Below are 16,622 nucleotides of genomic sequence, written 5' to 3' on the forward strand. Positions count from 1 at the left end.
AGCCGCGGGTTGTGCTCATGATCATGAACATTCACATCGTGGAATTCTGTACGGTGATGACAGTGCACAGTCCCTCCTTACACACCAAAGTCTGACTGGGTATCACAAACACACTATTGGGAGAAAGAGATTTGAAGTCCAAAATTAGGCCAAAAGTGGTGGCTACAGAATAGTGGCTACATCTGGAGAGAGGACATTATGACTGCAAGGATGCACAGGACTGGATTTTGGGGTGTGGGCCGTGTTTTTTCTTCTGTTTGTTTTAAAATTAATTTAAAAATCCTGTCCTACTTTAAAATATTTCAAATCTAGAAAAAGTTATAAAAATAGTACAGTGAAGATCCTTATACTCTTGGGCCTCCCCGATGGCGCAGTGGTTGAGCCCTGGGTTGCGAAGCTGCCCGCAGCCTCTGCAGCACCGGTTCGATCCCTGGTCACTGGCGAGGGTCCCACATAGCGCACAGACTTCTCCTGCCTAGCCCGCTGCTCCCCTCAGCAGTGTATTTGGTCAGTCTGCCTGTTCTGTTCCCCGCCCTGGCAGGGAATTCTGGTGAATTCTCTTACCCTCCCGCGCTTCTGACTGTACCCAGTGCTTGTATAAATAAATAAATAAATCTTTAAAAAAATAAAATCCTTATACTCTTTAACTGGATCTCCACATGTTAGCATTTTTTTACACCTGTTGCATCTCTTTCTCTATATATACATATACATTTTTTTCTAACTTATTAGAAAGTTAGTTGGACCTTTAAATATTTCAACATGTCTTTTCTAAGAACAAGTTCATTCCCTTACATAACCACATACACACAAGCAACGTATCAGTGATATGTGATCTGTTAAGCAAGTTAGACAATTTCTCAGTTGTTCCAACATACCAAGCTTGCGTATTACATGTGGCTGTCATGTGATCTTTGGATGGCTTTAACCTAGAAGCTTCCGAGTAGCGGCTATTTGTTCATGAAATTGATGTCTTTGAATAGTCTGTGCTTACAGTTTTGCAGAATGACCTTGCGGCCAGCATTACATGGGACAGCTTGGCTGGCTGTAAACACAGCATTCAGAGAAAGAGTTGGAAGTTCGAAAAATAGGCTAAGAAGTGTATTAAAAATTGGGAGAGTAGTTACTTTGGGGGAGAAGAACTTGTCTGATTATTTCCTCATTATTTAGATTAAAGTTTGATATTTTGGCAAAATGATCGCATAGGTGATGTGTCATTTCTGTTGCATTTCTTCAAAAGGCGGTGATGTTGTTTGCTCCGTGATTGATGGATTTGAATTTGGTTATTTATTTAAAATGATGGTTCACAGATGTTCTATATCCTGTCAACAATTTTTGCCCAGCAAATTTAGCAACTGTGAATGATTCTTATCTAAATCAGTCACACTGATGGCAATGGAAGTGTGATTCTATATTTGTATCCTCCCTTTTCCATGTATTAGTTGACTTGGTTTTGTAATGAAGAGCTTCCCTTTCTTCACCTAAAAATTAAAGAAAAATGTATTAATATGGATTCATGGATTATTTAGTTTAATGAGCTGTAACCCATTCCTATATTTATTTGTTTTGATGCTCAAACTGTCCCAGATTTAGCTAGTGGGGAACCCTTAGGTAAAGCCCTGCCTTCTGTTGACATGGCCTCGCCAGTCTGAGCACCGTCTTGCTCTCTGGCGCAGGATCTTCTGTTGCTCACCTTTTAGGTTTCCTGCCCAGCCCTGGGCTCTCCCAGTGTGTCTGGTTCCTTGTAATAGCGTTGAGTGACCCCCACACAGGCACTAGGAGGGTTCATTGCAGCCAAGTTGTGCTTCTAGCCCCTTTAGGAGGACAACCTGCTGAGGATCAGCTCGGGTCTGCGGGGGGCACTCACATAGCTGCGTGTTTTTCTCCAGCACATCCAGCTGGTGAGAGTCGTGCGGGGCAGGTGGAGACACTAGTTCACCAGCGCTGATTTATTGCCACGCAGGTACAACAGAAGAGAGGGATAAAGGTGTGGAGGGGTGTGCAAGGGAGTGGTTGGAATGATGGATGATGGCATGTGAGCGGGTGAAGAGGAAGCGGAAAACAATGTGGGTAACAGCAGCGGTGAGGCGAGGGAACGGCCGTTCGCGGAATTTCTTCATCAGCCTCATGAAGAGTTTATAGGCATGCAGAGATCGCCGCCCCCTTGGCCCTGGGGTGACTGGCTGGGGTCAGGGTGGCTTCAGTTTCTGGAGGCCAAATCAGATGGGAGAAGACATATGGTGGAAGAGGGTCAAAGGTGCTCACTAGCTGTCAGGCAGTACTTCCATATCTCCAGAACTTTCTGAGAATGAGTAGAAATTTCAGTATGGAGGATAGACAGGTGTTGCAACACAGGTGAAAAGGTAATCATTATGTACCTTTCATAGGAAGGGGGTATAGCTCAGGGGTAGAGCATTTGACTGCAGATCAAGAGGTCCCCGGTTCAAATCCGGGTGCCCCCTTCACTAATCCAAGCTTTTAGTAGTCCCTTCAGCAAGGGGCAGCGGTGGAACAAGAGCTATGTTGCAGCCATGACCTTGCCTTTGGTATAGATGCTTCCACCCCAAACAAGTCTAAGGGGTAGACCTTGGAGGGGATGAGCTAAAACAGGCACATTACTGCTTTTCCCCACCCCCCTTCCAAAGTCTGACTGGGAGTGAGAAGTCCTGTTTTTCAGTACTGCCCTTCTTTTTATCCACCGCATCACAGGAACACCACACAAGTCTCCTGGGTTGCCACGCTTAGCAACTGCCGTTCTGGGTCATCCACAACTCTTCCTAGAGAACACGATGTCTGCTGCCTTTGCCATGAATGGCTGGGGAGAGGTGCAGGCTAGGAGCAGTCTGGTGGCAGGAGGGGAGCTTGGGGCAAGGAGAAGGGGAGCTGGAGTGGGTAAGTGTGCAGTGGGCCTGTTCTGGGGGGCTCACTGGAAATAGAGCCATTGGCCAAGCTGGCCAGGTGTTCAGCGGACAGTAAAGAGGAGTGAGAGACCTGAGCAATGGCAGTTTGCCTTCAGACCAGACAGCTTCTGGTCCAAGCCCACAGGGCCCTACCAGCTTTCCGTTTTGCGCTTCTTGAAGGAAGGAATGCCTTTCCCCTCTGCTGCCGTGCAGTTGAGTCTTCCAGTGAAGATAGAGGAGACTGTTTAGATCTTCGCCAGTACGGCTTCTGGCTTCTTGCGGCCCTAGGTGAGTCCCTCCCACTTCCCTTACCCCCTTTTGGAGTTACGTGTTCCTGTGGGAACAGCCCCCTCACTACACATGGGCTAAATAGCTAAGTTGCTCTCAAACACTGGAGAATGAAAAGGGAAAAGTATCTGACGTTTCCTTGGAGGTTTGCTTTCACAGACAGCAGGTCCTGGAGGCCTGTCGGGAAGTGACCCAGCCTGAGCAAGCAGAAGTGACAGGCCTTGAGCTGAGATGCATGGCTGGTGGGAGCCAGGAGACATGGATGCAGAGGAGGGGCCTACACAGGGCAAAAGCCACCGACAGAAACTCAAAATTCCAGCTGTCTGACGAAAAGCCCTCTCAAGCTCCTTCTTGTATGAGCTGTCCTGTCACTAGCCGGTGAACTTCAGCCAAGCCACCTTTCTTTACTGTTAATCTCACCCCCCAAGCCTATAAAACCCCGATCCCTTTCTAAACTGGGGAGGCAATTTGAGTTTATCTCCTGCCTCCTCGCCAAACAATTTGTAATAAAGTTGTTTTCTTTCCTCAGAACCTGCTGTCATGGTATATTGGCCTCAGAGCGCATCGGGCAGTGAGCCCACTGCTGGGCTAACATGGCCTCCTTCATAGGAGGGGGAGTGGAAGCTCTGGCACTGTTTGTATGACCCCTCCCCCACGGAGCTCACGGTTGTGCCAGCAGTAGGCCCCCCCACCAGAGCCCCAGTTGCTGATCCTGAGTTGCCTGAGAAGGGTCTTCACAGAGACAAGGGACTGACCGAAGGGCTGGCAGGGGCGCTTAAGGGAGCAGCCTCCCTCCCTGACTTGGGGGACAGAAGCACTTCATTCATGAAGCCCTGTGCTGGGCCCTGTGGCTGCTTCCTGCTCTCTGCCTTCTTGTGGGGACCCTCGTCACTTGCTGGAATGGGACCTCAGAATGCATCTGGGATGTCTGAGCAGCAGACATGCAGGCAAGGTGCTCTCTCAGGTTGGCGAGCCAGGTGAGCTGCTTTAGGGAGTCTGTGCTGCTGGCTGGTGGGATTGTGTGGAAGACTGGCAAAGGTGGTGGTTTCATTTCTGTTCTAATTAGTGCCTAGATAATCAGCTCCTGTTCCTGAGAGGCTGAAGCAGAATGGTCTCTCTTTGAGAGTCACGAGTCTCCAGGAAGCTGCGTTTGTCTGGACTGTCCAATGAGACATGAGACTTGGAAGATGGTTTGGGATGGGGACCCAGAAGGGTGGGGCCAAAAGGGAGAGGGAGGGGCTTGGGACAAGGAGCTCCTCCGTGGCTGAAGTGGGCTTTGCGACGGTTCTAACTTGTGTGGGCTTTATAAACCTCACAGGCTCAGGACCAGACTCCCTGCTGAGAGCCGAGTAATAAGAAGTTCAGAACCATCTCTGTGGATTGAAAGCAAGACCAGATGCTCAGTGCTACACTCAGGCCCCTATTCTGGGCAAGTGCTCTCTCTTCCCCTGAAAGCGGAGGCCCATCTTCTTGCTGTGTGTTGATTTCTCTATAACAAAATGAGCAAGTTATAGATACAGCTGATCCTTCAGGAATAGAGAGTACTTGTTAACCCCAAGACATTGCCCTTACTACTGGGAGACAAGTCTGGCAGCTTCCCAAACCTTGTCTTGAAGGGGAAATACAACCTAACTTTCCAGGATTGAGTGTCCCCATACAGGTGATATGTACTAATTAGACAATGCTTTTATTTTGTGAGGGGTATAGCTCAGGTATAGTGCATTTGACTATAGATCAAGAAGTACCTGGTTCAAATCTGTGTGCTCCCTCATTTATGTGCAATTTGGGGGTCCTGCGCCACTTGTATACAGTGCTCACACAGTAAGTCTCAGAAGCTATTCAATGCTTGCTCTTCCCACTGTCCACCTCTATCCTACACTCCCAGATTTCTTGTGGGACTACCAGACTGTGTAAACAAGGTGAAGACTTGAGGGAGGTGGAGGCTGTCAGGAAAGCTAATCAAACATCCTATATTGTACTGATAAGAAATTTCATTCACCAGGAGTATATAGTAATAGCAAATGTACACATCTAGTAACATCTTAAACCACAGTAAGCAGAAATTGAATGGACTCTCTGATCAAATGAATTGACAGAACAAGCAGACATAGATCAGGAGGATATAGAAGGTTTAACAAATGACCTAATGATGATTAACAAATGACCTAATTAACAAGAGCCTTACACCCAACAATTGCAAAACATAATTTTTTCAAGCACAAATAGAACTTTCTGGCAGCAAGAGAGGTTTTTGTCTTCCATTTAGGTATTTATCCAAATAATATGAAAATTCTCATGTGAAAAGACTTATCTGTGCCTAGGAATATAGTAGCGCTGTTCACAAATGCCCTTCAACAGATTAATAGAGAAATTATGGAGCATAAACTCAATGGGGAATCACACAACTGCGAAGAAAGATGAAATGCTAGCATTTGGGGGAAAATAGATGGAGCACAAGGTATTTTAATTATATTGAATGAAATCAGTCAAAAAGTGAAAGACAGATATTATATTGTTGCACTCATCTGCAAATACTCAAAAACAATTACACGCAAACAATAGAAGAAAAAAAATTGAACCTGGCAAAAAGAAGATAATGGGGGAAAAGTTACAAAACCAAAACAAAACAAATAGAATGTTGATGAAAAAATGGAATATATACAGAACATAAAGCAAGTCTTTACAAAGTCTGGAGTATTGAAATCATAAAGACTATGGATGCTGGCCCAAATAAAATAAAGCTAAAAATTGATAAAAGATAACTTAGAAAATTCAACAAATTACCTGAACAACAGTAGGAGAGGTAAATTAAACACACAGTCATATAAAAGAATTTGGGCAGTGGTTAGATGGGCGCTGTTGATAGAGTCTAAGGGTTTACTTTTTTTTTTTTAAGTTTTTCTTTTTTTAAAAGATTTATTTATATAAGAACCGGGGTACAGGCCAGAGGTGTGGGAGGGTGAGAGGACTCACCAGAGACAGAGTGGGAAACAGAACAGGCAGATCGACTGAAATACACTGCTGAGGGGAGCAGCGGGCGAGACAGGAGAGGTCTGCCACACCATGTGGGTATCTCCATGGCCGGTGGAGATTGAACTGGCACTGCAGAGGCCGAGGACAGCTTCACAGTGCTGCGCTCAACCGCCTGCGACACCAGGGAGGCCCAACTTTTGTTTTTGATTGCTTTTGCTTTTCTTTATATTCTATGAGTGAAATCATCCAGTATTTGTCTTTCCTCTTTTGACTTATTTCACTTAGTATAACTCCCTCCAGGTCTATCCATGTTGTCAAAAACGGGAGGATTTCATCTTTTTCATGGCCGAGTAATATTCCTTTATATACATTCATATGGATTCTTCTCAATCCAGTCATCTGTCCTCAGGTGCTTACATTGTTTCTGTATCTTGGCTGTTGTGAATAGTGCTCTGGCAGCATTTCTTGGTCTTTGAATTCTGTTAACCCAGTTAGATCTGTTCATGCTGTGGGGATTCCTGCGTGGTTAGAGTCGAATGTCTGGCCCTTTCTAACCGCTGGTGTCAATGCTTCTCCAGGCGGCTTCCCGTACCAGGGACTATAGGCTGGGAGCACATGGGCTTTGGAAGAGGTGTCTCTGGTTACACAGCACCAGGAGAGGTCCATGCCAAGTAGCAACCCATTAATTTAAAGGTAGTCTGGGTGTGGGCTGTGCAGGTGAAAAATATTAATGAAGTCACTCCTTGGCAGGAGGGGGTATAGCTCAGGGGTAGAGCATTTGACTGCAGATCAAGAGGTCCCCGGTTCAAATCCGGGTGCCCCCTTCCTTTTCTTAATTTTGACCTTTCAAATTGGACCTGGATTTCACCTCCCTCTTCCTTCGCAGACATCTGCATAAAGATTTTTTTTTTTCTGAAACTAGCAGATGGTGACAATTTAATAGGGAAGTTGGTGGTTCTAGACTCCAAGTATAAGTCAGAATCATCTGAAGCGTCTATAAAAGCACCATTTCCCAGGCCCCACCCCAGGCCAATTAAATCAGAATATCTGGGGTGGAGCCCAGGGCTCCTGGTGTGCAGCCAGGAGAGAACCAGCTTTCATGGAGATCCTGGAAGCCTCCTCAGACCAATGCTGCCTCGTCTCTGCTCTCTGCCCTGCAGCCTTGTGCTGGTTCTCCTTGTGTTCCTCCTTATGTGTGTACATCATTGAACTTGACCTTAATAGCATCTTCCGGGAACAACTGTTGTTTTGGCATTTCTTAGCTCCCTAATCCCCCTCTTCTCTATTAGCCATTCTCCCTGGGAGGAGGTGGAAGTTGACTTCCAAGTCAAGCCGCCCTGGGCTGTGGCTCAGGGAATGAGCCCTTAGGGTGAAATAGCCAAGTGCTTAAAAGTGCTTAAAGTAAATGCTAGACTGTGATTCTTTTTTTTATTTTTTTAAGAAGGTATGATCTACCAGAACCAAAGTTTATTTATTTATTTAAAGATTTATTTATGAGAAACCCACATGGTGCAGCAGACCTCTCCTGCCTTACCCACTGCTCCCCTCGACAGTGTGTTTCAGTCAATCTGCCTGTTCTGCTCCCCACTCTGTCTCTGGTGAGTCCTCTCACCCTCCCGCGCCTCTGACCTGTACCCCAGTTCTTGTATAGACTGTGATTCTTAAAGACAATTATATCTAGCTCAAGCTCGAAAAGCAAACTTCTGCAGAAGGGAACTGTGAATTCTATTATCCATCTCAAGACTAAAGACCGGGAAGGCTTTCTGTGGCTTGGAGAACAAACACTGAGCGTTTGGAAGACCATCTCTGAGCTCCCAGTGGATCCAGCCACACAGCAGGTGACTCAGAAGGACCTAGAAGCATTCAGTAGTCTCGATTTTTATTATCTCTTACACTCACCATCTTTTATGGCCTTTCTCACTAATACCTAGAACACATTTCATGATCCTCTCGGTTCATAAAAAAAACACAGAAGTTTATACTGTAGATGATTTCAAAACGGGTTCTTGTGTGAAATGACTAGATAGCAACGAAGTCCATCTTTTTACATCCAGGGCAGGAAAATGCAGCAGGGAAATGGAAATTGGCCATTGGAGACAAGAGCATGGTCTAGCCTAGTCTTCCGTGAGCTTTGTCTAGCTGTCTCACTATCTCCTGAGGCTGGAAATCTTCTGTACCCTCTGGGCTCTTACCAGCATATGACACCAGCACCTGGAAAAAACAAAACTTCTTTTATCTTAGGTCAGTTTCTTTTTCATTAAGAAGAGACTCAAAATTTGTAACTAGTACTCTTTGCCAAAGAGCTGGCTTTTGTTAGTCCAGTTTCATGATTCCAGCAAGAGGCATATTCCCACTCCAGCATGCCTGACACACAGTAGGTGTTCAATGGCTTTCTGGTCAAGAGGATTATTTGGATGGTTTGGAAGGTCCCTCACCTATAAACTGGATGAGACCAGAGTTCAGAGAAGTCAAGCTGGGCAGGGCGTCCTAGCCAGCAAGACTGTGGAGCTTGGTGCGTCACACAGGTTAAAGGTGTTAATCATACCTCCCTGGTAGGAAGGGGGTATAGCTCAGGGGTAGAGCATTTGACTGCAGATCAAGAGGTCCCCGGTTCAAATCCGGGTGCCCCCTGCTTTGATTCACTTTTAATTCTAAAATGGGCCATGAATTGCCTGTCCCTCCCAGGGTCACTGATGAACCCACAGGAACACAGTATCCTAACAATTGGGGTAGTTGTTAGGCTCAGGCTGGCGGCCAGGTCTGGATGTAACTTCCATATGCCCTGGTCTTGGAGTTCACCTGGAACCTGCAAGAGGCTCACAGATCCACCAGCGTCTGGGGAAGACCAGGATTCTGGTTGGGACTAACATGGAGGAGAGAGTGGAGGAGGTCACCTGGGGCTCCCCAGAGTGCTGGCCTGGCCCTCCCTGCCTCTGCAGTCACATTCTGCAAGCTGTTGGGCCCCACAAGGGGAAAGGAAACCAGAATCACATTCCATAGCCAATGAGTAAGAAAATCAAGAGGGGAGGATCCACCTGTCCTTAAAAGCTCATCTCACTGCTAATCGCAATGACCCCTGACCCCTGGCAGTGTAGCCAGAGCTCCTTCAGAACACTGAGCTACCTACCCCCTCATTTCTAGTCTGTCCATAACACCTGCTCCACCGCAAGCAGAAGCCACCCCACTCCCACCCTACGCCCGGCATCCATGGCCAAGGACACCTGTAAAAGCCACAGCCATGTCTGGACTGAACTGCTGGACCACCCACCACAGCATCTGGAGTGTGGGGTGCTTGGGATCCGGGGTGTTTCGGGAGACTAAAGATCCCAGGGTTCACGTTGGGCCTCCTGAATCAACAGCTGGGAGAGAGGCAAAAGGACTTTTTAATGAGCTCCTCGGATGAGCCCAGTGAAACTCAGAGCTGGGAACCCCCAGCACAGTTTGGCGTCTAGTTTTACAGGTTGAAAAGAGCCTGTCATTAAACAACAGGCTCACACATAAGCACCTGATGAGTAACAGGCTGGGTCCATCCCACATGGACTCGTGCTGTTCCCACTCACCAGGGCCAGGGCCCACTGGCTTGCTTCCCGCTGCCCACAACTGTGCCCCCAGTGCTCCAGGACATGGGCCTCCCAAGAAAAGACCCAATGGGTCTAGAACTGAAAGAGGTCCGCTCCGGGGCCTGGGTATCTGAGCTCAGACCCCTTGGCCTCAGGGAAGGACAGTGAGGGGGCTCCAGATGGCACCAAGTCCCTACAGGCTCAGATCTGCTGCTGGTAGTGCCGGCCCCCACCTTTCGAAAGGACCTGCCCCCACCATTGTGACAGCTGAGACACCTGGGGTCTTTCTGACTCAGCTCAGGCCGTGTGCTTCAGGCTTAGAATTTGGACTGTCAGTGACCTCAGCCAACCAGGTTTGACACTTAACCCCAAATTCCCAACACCCACACCCCGCTCTCTGTGAGGATCTTTAGCTTGCAAACCATTCCTGATGCCAGTTTCTGCAGCAGGCACAGCACGCAGGTGCAAACCCAGAAGCTGGCTTCTGAAGAAGATAGGCAGACACTTGGTGACAGCCTTGAAAATAGGCAGCCTTGGTGACAGCCCTTAGCATCAACTCAGGGGGACAACCCCCCCATCTGAAGTCACCAGAAAGACACCCCACTCCATCTCAGGGGATAAAAACCAACATGCTTAGGGGGCACCCGGATTTGAACCGGGGACCTCTTGATCTGCAGTCAAATGCTCTGCCCCTGAGCTATACCCCCTCTCTCTGAAGTACCGTCTTCAAACTCAGTTAACCAGTGTGTCTGGGTCCCACCTCAACCCCAGCAAGTTGCTGGGTGTTCTGTTCAACCTGACACAGGGCTTTCGCTGACAACAGCCTTTTCCAGCCCTTAGCCATGCTCCCCTCTGCCCTGCGCAAACCCTGACTCCTTCAGCACCCATCTGGGCCCCCACATCCTTCCCCCAGGACCACTGGATGAACTTCAGGTCTTCCCTGCCATCTCCTCTCTGTGATCTCCTGCCCTAATGCTGTGGCCAAGCCTGTGACCTTGGCAGAGTCCCCAGAGGCCTGGTTGACCCCAGGGCTGGTCTGTTGCCCCAAGACTGCAGCCTCCACACCAGGCAGGAGGGGGCCCAGCTGTTCCAGGGGGCCAGCTAGCAGGTCAGCTGGAGGCCCGCAAGTCCCAGCTGTTTGGGGACTCCAAGGCCAGGTCCTAAGGGCCCCCGAACTGGGACTAAGGACTCCCCTGCTGGCCGAGCATGTGCCCAACAGGAGTGTGGAGGGCCTGCTCCTTCTCTCTGTGGCCTCACTGTGAGGATGGCAAGGGGCAGGGCCGGGGCGGAGGGGGGGGTGTCTCCTGGTGGTGGATGTGTCCCTGGACACAGTCACACCGCCCAGCATCCATGACTGCCCTGTTAGGGGGGACCCACGGACTCTATTACCCAGGACACAGGTTCCACGCAGTGCAGAAGTGGCGGCGGTGGGGGGCAGGAGGCAGACGAGAGAAAGACAGAAAATATGACAGCTTTAAAAATATCCCCCTCAGTGCCTTGCCTGTCGTTAGGGACACTATAGATTCTCAGCCGACGGAAAAAATGAGAACATTTTTTAACACAAATAAGCGTCAGGTGGGCCTCCCTGATGGCGCAAGGGGTTAAGCACCACACTATGAAGCAAGCCACAGCCTTTGCAGCACGAGTTCCATCCCGGCCGGCCAGGGAGCAATGCACCTGGCGCAGCAGACCTCTCCTGGCTCCCCGCTGCTCCCTCAGCAGTGGATTTCAGTCAATCTGCCTGTTCTGCTCCCTGCTCTGTCTCTGGTGAGTCCTCACACACCCCCCATCTCTGGCCTGTACCCCAGCTCTTGTGTGCATAAATGAATAAATCTTTAAAAACTAACAAACAAAAAAACCCAACAAACAAATAAGCGTCAGGAAGAAAGTTGAAAGTCCCTGCAGCCTCGCCGGGGATCAGGGACGCCCCGCCGCCCGCAGTCTGGCTTCAGTCATTCACATTTAGGCACATGGCGGGGGTGGGGGGCAGTTGGAATTCTGGCTGCTGCAGGAGGCAAGTCCACGGCCCCCCGGGGTCCTCCGGGTCCTGCCCTCCTTTCCCGAGTGCACGTCCTGAGCCGAGCGCCCTGTCCTGTCCTGTGGAGACAGGAACTTGGGGTTCAACCTGGGCATGTCCCCAAGCTGGTTTTCCTTTTACACCAATGTTGCCGTAATTTTTTTTTTTTTTGTGGGATCCTCGCCGGTGGCCGGGGATTGAACAGGCGCTGCAGAGGCTGTGGGCAGCCTAGCAACCCGGAGCTCCACCGCTGTGCCACCAGGGGAGGCCCTGTTGCCATAATTCTTAAAAAGTTGGGGGGCCTTCCACACAGGGCTGGGGGAATGTAACTGATGCGTTTTCTTTCTGGAAGGCTCCTTGGCAATGAAAATACTTGAACACATGACATCCTTGATCTTGCTCGGGAGAAGTGTGTGTGCAGCGGGGCCTGCATGGCGGGCGGCTTCGTTGTGACATGAACGAGGGGAGAGACAGCCCAGTTTGCCCATTCTTCCCAGCTCTGCGTGGGGACCCCCCTGTTTCCTGCCGCGCCCCAAAGACATGCACGAGGTTCATTACTTGTCCCATGTCCCAGCCAGAGCGTGTGTGTGTGCATGTGTGTGTGCACGTGTGTACACGTGTGTGTGATGCGTCCTGCCATGGGGGTTGTCTCCACCGGGGCGTCTCCAGCCTGTTCCCTGAGCTGCGGGGATTGGCTCCAGCCGCCAGAAACCCCGAACTGGAATAACCGTTTGGAAGAGGAGGAAATGAATACATACAAATGAGTATTTAGTGTTAGACGCTTCTCGTTATTTACAAGTTTGGTGATGTTTTTGTGACCACGAATAAGCAGCAGAAATGAACTCTTATCTATTTTGATTAACCTGTGGTCACCCTGGGGGTTTCACACGTGGCTTCACGCCAGGCAGCGGTTTGCAAGAACTGTGATGACACCAGAAGGGCTGCCTGGGGCGGTCGCTGGGGTGATGCTTGTGGACGTGAGGAAAACAGCTGCAGAGACGCACCTGTGGGAGCCAAGAACTCCTGGCGGGCCTTTTGACCCACAGTGTGGACCTGCCCGCCACGAGGGGTCACCTCCGCCAGCGCTGTGGCCTCTGCACGCGAAGAAACGTCCACCTGCAATTCAAACCAGAAAACACGTTTCAGCAACAGCCTCCTTCCCCGGCCATCCCTCCCGCTGCTCCCGGGCCCTGACTGAAATGGCTCTCAGGGGGGCCCGAGCGCCTGCAACGAACGCGACCTCGGGGTCTGAGAGAAAGGGGCGCCTTCTCACGGGGCCCACGTCGACGCTGTGGGGCTGGGGCTGGTGCTCGTCACACGTACGTCCACTCCTCCTTCCCAGCCTCTTCCGGTCCTTACACTTAGTCTTCAAAGATTTTCTGGCGCCTCACTTCACCTAGTGAGCACCTTTGATGTCTGGTTTTAATCAAAAAGTTGGGCAGACAATAAACATGCCCCCCCGGCTGTTCCAGGCAGGACACCGGATCCAGATTTCAGTAAAACTTAACACCGTGGTTTTCCATCCCTGGGCAAATGCTGTCAAGAATGCACTTCCACACACTGTCGCCAGCTTTTTGCTGTTACGAATCAGCAGGGTCTTGTGATTATTTTTGTGTCTAAGCCTTCACCTGCAAGGTGTGACTTTGTAATTGGCTCTCCAGGGCCCGGGAGGATTTTCTCCGGTTATAGATCAAAAGAAAGGTGGGGGGGGGGGCAAGCAGGACCTCTGTCGTGGGGGAGGGAGGGAGGGAGGCGCTTGAGCTGACTGTGGGGGGCGGGTTGGGGACGCGGGGGTGGGGGGGGGACTGATCTGATTTTGTCTAGTTTGAGTTTGCGAATCTTTTCATGAGCCCGCATGGCAAATCTTGAGCTCTCCCTCCATTCACCTCGGAGTCCTAGGTTTTCACCCTGGGGAGGCTGTGCATTAAGCTGGCATCTCCACTCCGCAATCCCGCAGCATCAAATGCTGCCTGGGGGTTCTTGCTAAGTCATCTGGCTCTGGAGAGTTTCTTCACTGAGCTGGTCGTTTCTCTCGGCTTTGCTGGCGCCAGTCAGCTGCGCCGCCAGCTCCTGGACCAGGTATCTGGACACCTGCCCTAGGCACTGCGTGGAGAGCGCCTCCCGCAGCAGCTTCCTCTAGCTCGTGCCTCAACTAGTCTGGGAAATCAATATCATGTGGCCCTGTGGCCAAACCCACTCCTAACGCCAGTGGAGGTGCCAGTTAGGAAATCTGGGAGCAAAAAACCAGAAACTAAGTCTGGCTACCTAAACCAGGTAAGGGCTCCTCATCAGGTAGCCCACACTCTGAAGGAGGCCCCGAGGAAGAGGCCTGGAAACGGGTGGGCTCGGGGAGCTGAGCAGTCAGTGTCCGGTCAGCCAGGGACACAGCCCGGCCCCGGCAGGGTCTTGGCTGGAGCCCGTGCCAGGCCTATGCCGCCGCCAGGGGAAGGCTGCCCTCCTCCTGCACCTGCGACTCACTCACCTGATGCCAGAAGTCGGAGCGGCCAAGCCCGAGGCCCTGCCAGAGCCCTGACTGCCAGCCGGGGGGAGACTAAGTACCTGGTGTTTTGGCTTATGCAGTAAGAACGAGGGTGTGTCTTTGGATAAAATTCATGTAACTGCAGATTTCCAAAACTTGTGAAGTGGTTCGGAGGCTGGGCGGTCAACGAAAGAACCCAAACGTCCCCCGCAGTGCACGTGAATGGGGACAACGGATTCTGGAAGTCGATTGGGGCTGCTGGGGACCAGAAGCTTCCAGCCGCGGGAACTGCTTCCCTCCTTATCTGCAGGTTCATCGTCAAGCACGTCAGCTGTGAGAGGAGGCTGGAGCCCCGCGCTCAGAGCTGGATCCGGGCCTGGAGCAGCACGGCCTGCTTTCCTGAGTAAGAGAAACAAAACTAACCTGGAACTAAGCTGGTAAGTGATCTCCAGCCCGGGGACAAAACCCTCTCGCTGGCCTGGTGCCCCTGACGCTGCGCGGGGACCCTTCCTGCCGCCCTGCTCTGTCTCCCGCAGCCCCGCACCGCCGTGCAGAAGTGAATTTGCACCAGGAGCCCGGGAGGGGAGGCGTTTGGACAACTGTGATGTTTACCCTTCAGGGTCTGTCACACTTGGGGTGGGGGCGTGGAGTTGGGTGGGAATGATGTGAAGTGCCTAAGGCAACGTCCAGCACAGACGAGCCTTCCCAGCCTGCTCCGGCCCACTTCAGGATGGAAGGCGCGGGTGTGCCGGGCCAGGTGGCAGTCCCAGAATTGTTTGTGGTTCCGAGGATAATGCTCACTTGCCAAAGAGGGATCCCCTTGCATCCTTCTCTGGAAATTTCCAGGCTCATCATACAGCGTCTCATCTGTCAGAGGCTCTTTCCTGAATCTCTACCCCGCTGACCTGAGAAATGAAGGCTTGCCAGCCCCCCGTGCGCACCCCACCCTGTGGGCACAGGCCTGAAAATCTCACTCTCTAGACACAGAATCGGATAGCTCACTCCCTCTGCCGATGCCTACCTGCCTGTGTCCCCGTGTCTGTCTACCCATCGCGCACCTGTTCATCCAGCCCGCCTGCCTGGCACCTGTCTATATCCATGCCCATTCTATTGGCTCTATTTTCTCTGGAGAATCCTGGCAAACACCAACATTGGGCGGGGCGGGGGTGGAAACTTATCTGGCATTTTTGTTTTTCTCAGCCAGAAATAGGAGTCTGTCTCCACTAAGACAGGCGAGTGTCAGTTTCCTTTTGGGCGTTAAGAAGGTTGAGACACTGGGCAAAGGAAAAGGATGGTGTTCACCTGCGAAGACCTGGGTTCAAGCCTGAAGAAGCTGGATTTATCTGGAGCTGCGCTGCCAGGTCTCTGTGAAGACTCCTCTCCCCTTCTTTGCTGTCTCGCTCAGGTGACGGGGAGATGGTGTTGAGTGAGTAAAATGAGAGTGGGCAGGGGGCACCCGGATTTGAACCGGGGACCTCTTGATCTGCAGTCAAATGCTCTACCCCTGAGCTATACCCCCTCTTGCTAAGAGCTGTCTAATAGGCACCTTTAACCTGCAGAGCCACGCCCTGGCTGTCGCCACCTTGGAGTATGTTCTTGCCGGTTCTCTGCGGTGGTTTCACCTGCACACCGACCGTCCTGCTGTGTCCATCCTCCACCCCTCACCTTCCTCACTCGATTGCCACTTTCACTTAAAACTCACCTCCTTCCTTCCCTGGCAGAGGCACTAGCATCCGAGTCACTGAGGTTTGAGCTAGAACATCCTCCAGACTCATCCAGAAGAGCAAACGCGGAATTGGCTGTTCAGCAAAGCCCTTGGGTGTGAAGGGGCAGTGGGGGGAGGGGAGAGGCACCAAAAGAAAGTTCTTGGGTCCCACCTGAGAACTCCTACACTGGCCTCTCTGGTGGCAAGGGGCGGGGTATGTTTCACACAAGCTGGGGATCGTTCTGACTCAGACAGTTGGAAACATTTGATTTAATTAATTATTTTTAAATGTTTGCTTAGAAGAACTGGGGTGTAGGCCAGACATGCGGGAGGTGAGAGGATTCGCAGAGTGGGGAGCAGAACAGGCAGATTTTACTGAAATCCGCTGCGGAGGGGAGCAGCCGGGAGACAGGAGAGGTCTGCTGCGCCCTGGGCTCAGCTCCCTGGCCTGGGATCGAACTCAGGCCATAGTGGTGACAGCGCTGAGACTAACCCCTAGGACACCAACTAGGGGTTAGTCCGAGGGTGAAACCACCGCAGAGAACCAGCAAGAACGTATTCCAAGAGGGTGACAGCCAGGGAGTGGCTCTACAGGTTAAAGGTGCCTATTAGACAACCATAAGCAGGAGGGGGTATAGCTCAGGGGTAGAGCATTTGACTGCAGATCAAGAGGTCCCCGGTTCAAATCCGGGTGCCCCCT

The 16,622-nt window shown here is 51.0% G+C and overlaps 6 non-coding genes across 6 annotated transcripts; 4 read left to right on the forward strand and 2 right to left on the reverse strand.

The window, feature by feature from the left end:
- The first annotated feature begins 2,390 nt into the window (after positions 1–2,390).
- Positions 2,391–2,462, forward strand: TRNAC-GCA (transfer RNA cysteine (anticodon GCA)). Its single transcript has one exon. It is a non-coding gene; the product is annotated as a tRNA-Cys (tRNA).
- Positions 2,463–6,913: 4,451 nt separating this feature from the next.
- TRNAC-GCA (transfer RNA cysteine (anticodon GCA)) lies at positions 6,914–6,985 on the forward strand. Its single transcript has one exon. It is a non-coding gene; the product is annotated as a tRNA-Cys (tRNA).
- A 1,735-nt stretch (positions 6,986–8,720) lies between these two features.
- TRNAC-GCA (transfer RNA cysteine (anticodon GCA)) lies at positions 8,721–8,792 on the forward strand. The gene has a single exon. It is a non-coding gene; the product is annotated as a tRNA-Cys (tRNA).
- Positions 8,793–10,356: 1,564 nt separating this feature from the next.
- On the reverse strand, positions 10,357–10,428 carry TRNAC-GCA (transfer RNA cysteine (anticodon GCA)). Its single transcript has one exon. It is a non-coding gene; the product is annotated as a tRNA-Cys (tRNA).
- A 5,236-nt stretch (positions 10,429–15,664) lies between these two features.
- Positions 15,665–15,736, reverse strand: TRNAC-GCA (transfer RNA cysteine (anticodon GCA)). Its single transcript has one exon. It is a non-coding gene; the product is annotated as a tRNA-Cys (tRNA).
- An 814-nt stretch (positions 15,737–16,550) lies between these two features.
- On the forward strand, positions 16,551–16,622 carry TRNAC-GCA (transfer RNA cysteine (anticodon GCA)). The gene has a single exon. It is a non-coding gene; the product is annotated as a tRNA-Cys (tRNA).

The sequence above is a fragment of the Talpa occidentalis genome, unplaced genomic scaffold (assembly GCF_014898055.3).
Source record: "Talpa occidentalis isolate TD23 unplaced genomic scaffold, MPIMG_talOcc4v2.1, whole genome shotgun sequence".
Classification (NCBI taxonomy): Eukaryota; Metazoa; Chordata; class Mammalia; order Eulipotyphla; family Talpidae; genus Talpa; species Talpa occidentalis.